Source organism: Danio aesculapii, chromosome 7, assembly GCF_903798145.1.
Source record: "Danio aesculapii chromosome 7, fDanAes4.1, whole genome shotgun sequence".
In the NCBI taxonomy this organism is placed as follows: domain Eukaryota; kingdom Metazoa; phylum Chordata; class Actinopteri; order Cypriniformes; family Danionidae; genus Danio; species Danio aesculapii.
The window spans coordinates 72,443,038-72,450,537 of NC_079441.1; the positions used below are offsets into that span (position 1 = coordinate 72,443,038).

At 39.0% G+C, this 7,500-nt stretch overlaps 1 long non-coding RNA gene across 1 annotated transcript in view; it reads left to right on the forward strand.

Annotated features, from left to right (window-relative positions):
* LOC130232527 (uncharacterized) overlaps positions 1–7,500 on the forward strand; it is a 199,733-nt gene that overhangs the window by 146,120 nt on the left and 46,113 nt on the right. The window contains exon 2 of the long non-coding RNA XR_008838120.1: positions 324–507. This is a non-coding gene — a long non-coding RNA (uncharacterized LOC130232527). The remainder of the gene's footprint in view (positions 1–323; positions 508–7,500) is intronic.

Here is a 7,500-nt window from a genome sequence, read left to right on the forward strand (position 1 = left end):
TCATCTGTCTAGACTGACGGCTCTCTGCTTCTTCTTGTGGGAAACAATGACAGATTCTGTGTTTATATAGATGTATAGACTTATAGACAGGGATGGTAATAAACACACTGCAGCTTTGGGATGTGTAACACTGAATTACTGACATTATTTATGATGCTTTTCTGCTTTAAATATACATAATAGTTAAATGGAGACACTTATTTGCTTAATTATCACATTTTTAATTTTTGAGGTTGAGTAAAATGTTGATTTCTGTATATTAACTGTAAATAAGAGTTTGAGATGCTCATTATGAACGGTTTCTTCTCTCTCTGTGTTCATAGGTGGCTTTACAGTTTTCTGACAAACAGAATCACTGACCTGAGTGAAGACGCTTTATATCCGGCCAATCAACCCACTGTAAGGGGAGGAGCTCAACCCAAACCAGCCAATCCAGAGCGAGGGGAGGGGCCATGGGGGTTTTACATGTGATGTTATTGGCCAGTCTGCTGGAGACTGCAACTCTAGGTGAGTCACTTTCTCATTTATTGAAAAATCTGGGTGAAATATCTATCTATCTATCTATCTATCTATCTATCTATCTATCTATCTATCTATCTATCTATCTATCTATCTATCTATCTATCTATCTATCTATCTATCTATCTATCTATCTATCTATCTATCTATCTATCTATCTATCTATCTATCTATCTATCTATCATCCATTCATCTGTTCATCTGTCCATCCCACTCATTTGTCCATTAATCCATTCATCCCTTCATCTGTACATCTATTGGTCATCCATCTTCTCATTTATCATTTTATCCATCCATCCATTCATCCCTCTGTCCATTCATTCATCCATCCATCCATCCATCCATCCATCCATCCATCCATCCATCCACCATTTTATCTGTCCATCCATATATCCATCTATTGGTCATCTATTCTCCCACCCATCATTTTATCCATCTATCATCCATCCATCCATCCATGCATCCATCCATTCATGCATCCATCCATCCATCCATCCATCCATCCATCCATCCATCCATCCATCCATCCATCCATCCATCATTTTATATGTCCATCCATCCATGCATCCATCCATCCATCCATCCATGCATCCATCCATCCATCCATCCATCATTTTATATGTCCATCCATCCATGCATCCATCCATCCATCCATGCATCTTTTTATCTGTCCATCCATCCATCCATCCATCCATTTATCCATCCATCCATCCATCCATCCATCCATCCATCCATCCATCCACACTGTAAAAAATGCAGGGTTCCACAAAATTCATTCATGTTGTCCCAACACAAATCAATTAAGTTGACTTAACACTTTAAATTTTTTTATGGATTGAACATAAAAAATTAAGTTGTCCCAATGAAATCTCAAGAATTGAGTTGTTTCAGCTCATTTTAATTAAGTAGTTTGAACAGGTAAAAACAATCTTTTTTGAGTGCATGTATTATTTTATCTGTCCATCCATCCATCAATACTTTTATCCATCCATCCATCCATCCACCATTTTATCTGTCCGTCCATCTATCCATCCATCCATCAATCCTTTTATCTGTCCATCCATCCATCCATCCTTTTATCTGTCCGTCCATCCATCCATCCATCCATCAATCCTTTTATCTGTCCATCTATCCATCCATCCATCCATCCATCCATCAATCCTTTTATCTGTCCATCCATCCATCCATCCTTTTATCTGTCCCTCCATCCATCCATCCATCCATCCTTTTATCTGTCCCTCCATCCATCCATCCATCAATCCTTTTATCTGTCCATCTATCCATCCATCCATCCACCCATCAATCCTTTTATCTGTCCATCTATCCATCCATCCATCCACCCATCAATCCTTTTATCTGTCCATCCATCCATCCATCCATCTATGCATCCATCCATCGATCCATCCGTCTGTCCGTCCACCCATCTGTGAACTTGTATAATTTTGCATATAGAGTATGAATTGCCAAAAAGAGTCTAAATGGCAGCTTGATTATCTTATTACTTGCTGGATTGGCCCTCAGAAGTGCACATATAATGCTGTGCGATCTGCCCTAAATAGGCAGCACACTAGTTTCTGATTATAACATTATCCCAGAGCTTTGATTCAGCAAAACCAGCCTCTTTTTTTCCTGAGCAGAAAATGTCCGTAATGGGTGATTAGAGGTGCTGCCACAATTTTAGAGGATATTTGGCCACGGATGTTGTACAGAGAGTCTCGTAATTGCAGACCGGGGAGAAGTTTTGAAGGAGAGAGAGAGAGAGAGAAATAAAGGAGAGCAGGAGATCTATCTATCTATCTATCTATCTATCTATCTATCTATCTATCTATCTATCTATCTATCTATCTATCTGTCTGTCTGTCTGTCTGTCTGTCTGTCTGTCTGACTGACTGTCTGTCTGTCTGTCTGTCTGACTGTCTGACTGTCTGACTGTTGAATGATATGTTGATCTATCATTTTATCCTTTTATATCATATTATCCATTCATGCATCAGTCCATTCATCCATCCATTCATCTGTTACTTTGTCCATCCATTTGTTCATCTGTCCATCCATCCATCCATCTGTCTAGCCATAGTTTTATCTGTCCATCCATCCACCCATCCATCCATCTATTGATCACCAATCCTTCCACCCATCATTTTTTCCATCAATCCATCCATCCATCCATTCCTCCATCCACTCATTCCTGTCCATTTGTCCATCAGTCAATCCATTCATTCATCCTTCTATCTCTTCGTCCATCCATCCATCCATCCATCCATCCATTTTCTGTCAATTTATGGATCATTCATCTATCCACCCATCACTTTATCTATCCATCCATCCATCCATCCATCCATCCATCCATCCATCAATCCATTGTTTTATCTGTTATCCATCCATCAATCCATCCATCTATCCATCAATCCATTGATCATCCATCCTTCCACCAATCATTTTATCTATCCATCCATTCATATTATAGAGGATCCATATTTTAAAGAATATTCGGCCATGGCTGTTGTACAGAGAATCTCATAATTGCAGACCGGGGAGAAGTTTTGAAGGAGAGAGAGAGATAGAAAAATAAAGGGTAGCAGGAATGAAGCACTGAAATTTAGAGGGAAAATAAGACGTCTAATAGCACGAGGTCAGTCATTATTTATCCAGCAGTTGTTTGTGGGTATCCATGTATAACTGCGACTCTAATTAAAAAAGCTAATGTTGAGGATTGTTCTCTTTTATAACTGATATGCAAAAGTCTGAGTGCACACAGAATGCAAAACTCAAAAATTTCCCCTAAATACGAATAAACCTTATTTTGCTGTAAGTTTTAGTCTTAGAAATGTTAAGTAAAATGCACAAACATATACCGTGTATGTATATATATATATATATTTGTGTATGTATATATATATATAACATGCAGTTATACACTATATAGTGTCCTTCCAAAATAGTGATGTCTATGTGTACAAAACATTGAAGTGTATTTTTGTATTAAAGGTGCTGTATGTAAGTTTTTGACTTTTATAAGGCATAAAAATGCCATCATATGTTTGCAGATATTCAGAAACATGCTCAGTGAACATTCTCATTTATCTGAAAATCAATGCTGAAGTCAGATATTCTTCTTTGAAAATGTGCGTTACGCACCGGAATGCTGTCTTTGTTTTGGCCCTTTAACCCGCCCAATGCCAGTGATAATTCAGCACCTCGGGTTTCCTTGGTGGAAAACAGCGTATTTCATTCATTCAGTCAGGAAGGCTCTTAGAGTACGCGTCTGCGACCAAAATGCAGCCTCCGGTGGAAAGTAGAAATCCGAAATGAGACGCAGATTCAGAGTTTCACATGAGGTGGTTATTAATTAGCAAATAATATAAAACATTAGGTGAGCAGGTTACATTGTAACCCCGTGTCCTAACAACATGCTACGTGATGAGATTTGCATTGATAAGGAATTTGGCTGTTTGCACCAGACAAAACATGACAGAAATGTAAACACAGCCATTCAGAAGCACAGAATAGTGCACTTACTGCACTCCAGTGAAATGATAAGGTTTATAATCTAAGTAATACATATTAAACCTCTTCAACATTAATAAATGTAGATGCTGAATCACTGATATGTGTTAGTTTGCACTGAGTCACAGTTCTAGAGTTCAGACGGTTTATTTTATTTTCAGGTTTCTGAGGTGAACTACCTGCTGCTGCTTTTAGTATATGGCAATAAATGTGATGTGAAATGTCATTCAAACTCACATTGTTAGCATTTAACACATGTGGTTTATCTATAAACTAATTTTGAGAGGATCACATGCTTATGATCAACACGGCTGGCATCTCATTACCTCCATAATCTGCCCTATTAGATGATTATGGAAGCATTATAAAGCATTTCACTCCAGTTATCTTCGTCTTGAAGTTTCCCCTCCTTCCACCCCTACTTCCCACCCTTTTTTCCGATAGGGCGACATGGTGGCCCAGTGGCTAGTTTCCATGTTCTCCCCGTGTTCGTGTGGGTTTCCCCCGGGTTCCCCGGTTTCCTCCCACCGTCCAAAAACATAAACCATAGCTAATCGACTAAACCAAATTATCACCTAAGACAACCTTAGTTTACACTTCTCACACGGCGACAGCAGGGAAGTTCTCAAGACCTACCTGAGCTCAAACTCCCCTCTCGCCCTTCTAACGGGAGGGAGCCCCAGGCTCGAGGATATTACGTGCTCAGGGCTCTCTCCCGGGACAGCATGCCAATTAAGCATTATTGATCATCAGCTAAGTGTGAACTCTTGAATGAATAAAGCACATGAGGCATACCTGAGCTGATCAGTGTCAGTTTTCCATTGTTCCCCTGTGAGAAATAGAAGCTGTTTCTAAAATATACATTTCAGGGGTTAATTAGGACAAAAGCTACTTTTAATATGGAGAATATTCCTTCTATCGGGTGCCGTTTAGTTACAACACAGTTTAAACCAGCCTTAAATCAGCCTTTTGGCTCGACAGTCAGCCACACTTCTGTTGATGTCATCAATCTGGCAACCTGCGCTTGTGTGTGTTTTGAACCAGGAGTGCAATACTTAGTTCAACCACTGGGTGTCAAACTTACATACTGCACCTTTAAGTAAATCCATTACGTAAAATAAAACTGCAAGTGCACCATACCTGCCAACACTCCCGTTTTTCCCGGGAGTCTCCCGTATTTCAGACCCATCTCCCGCTCACCTCCCGTATTGCCCTGTCTCCTGAAATTCCATCCCCTGGGTTCAGTCTCTTAGCGCTTCACCCTGGCGCTTCAGTTCGCGCCCGGCCCCCGCCCCGGCCCCGTAACACCCCGCCCCGGCCCCGTGCCACCCCGCCCCCCACTTAGTGTGATTTCGAGTGGGATTTCACCCCCAGATAAAATCTCCCGGATTTTCTGATCCGAATGTTGGCAGGTATGAAGTGCACACAAAATGAAAAGCACACGCTTTGATATTATGAATAGACTGGCACACTAAGTGTACTGTAGATTTTATAGTCTCAAACTCTGAATTTGCTATGAAGAGAAAAGGAAAGGGCTGGCATTTCTCTAAAGATCCTGATGCTTTTGTTCTTCTCAGAGGAAAGATTCATTGACAGCTGAAGCTTTTCTGCAGCACTGAAGTCTGCACACTCGCATGACTGTACTTCATTGAGTATAATGCAGATTTTGCTGTGTGCTGCGTGACTGAACGTCTCTCTTTAGAAATAAAGAACTCTGAAATCCTTTTTTTTATTTTACACAAGCGCTTCGCATGAAATGACTTGCTTTCTGAAGTAATAACATGTACTCATGGCGTCTCTGCTGATAATGTTATCGAATTTGGATGGAAAAATCAACATGATATCAAAATCATACCTCTGTTATTATGTGCGCTTGAAGCATTCATCAGTGGAGGTTATACAAAAGAAAAACAAATGTTATTGCAAGATACATAGACAGACAGACAGACAGACAGACAGACAGACAGACAGACAGACAGACAGACAGACAGATAGATAGATAGATAGATAGATAGATAGATAGATAGATAGATAGATAGATAGATAGATAGATAGATAGATAGATAGATAGATAGATAGATAGATAGATAGATAGATAGATAGATAGATATTGTGGATGGATGGATGGATGGATGGATAGATAGATATTGTGGATGGATGGATGGATAGATAGATAGACAGACAGACAGACAGACAGACAGACAGACAGACAGACAGACAGACAGACAGACAGACAGACAGATAGATAGATAGATAGATAGATAGATAGATAGATAGATAGATAGATAGATAGATAGATAGATAGATAGATATTGTGGATGGATGGATGGATGGATGGATAGATAGATATTGTGGATGGATGGATGGATGGATAGATAGATAGACAGACAGACAGACAGACAGACAGACAGACAGACAGACAGACAGACAGACAGACAGACAGACAGACAGACAGATAGATAGATAGATAGATAGATAGATAGATAGATAGATAGATAGATAGATAGATAGATAGATAGATAGATAGATAGATAGATATTGTGGATGGATATTTTGGATGGATGGATGGATGGATGGATGGATGGATGGATGGATGGATGGATGGATGGATGGATGGATAGATAGATAGATATTGTGGATGGATGGATGGATGGATAGATAGATAGATAGATAGATAGATAGATAGATAGATAGATAGATAGATAGATAGATAGATAGATAGATAGATAGATAGATTAATTATTGTATTAAAATGCAACACACAAACAAACACATTTTTCAAACATGTTTTAGTTTAATTTGTTTACTTAAACGAAAAGTAGATGTTTTGAAGAATGGTCAAACCAGAAGCTTCCATATTATTCCATATTATTTCATATTATTTATTTTTTCCTCTTCTATTCAGGAAATAAATGGCTACTGGTTAAAAAGGTTGTTAAAACATCATCAAAACATCATTTCCTTTTTTATAAAATTTATATATATATATATATATATATATATATAGTGATTATTATTATTATACTTATGATTATTGTTTTTGCAAAAAGAAATATGCACACAGTGGGGTAAATAAGTATTGAACGCATGAAGAAAGGGAGATGGAAGTTCGGCAGTGAACGCAGCAGCTGAAATCTCTCAGTAGTTCTTCAGCACTCCTCTGCCCTTCCTCAGTGTAAATGAATATCAGCTGCTTCAGTCCAACATCTACATTAGCAGGAGGATAAAAATGAAACTAGGGTGGACATTTCAGCAAGACAATGACCCAAAACACAGCCAAGGAGACTCTCAAATGCTTTCAGAGAAAGAAAATCAAGCTGTAGAATGGCCCAGCCAATCACCTCACCGAATCCAGTTAAAAATACAGAATAAGGCTCAGATTTGATAGTCGAGACCCACAGAAGCATGCCGATTTTGACACTCTGTAGAAGTCTGTGAAAAACTCACACCTGAGCAATGTATGAGGCTTCATTC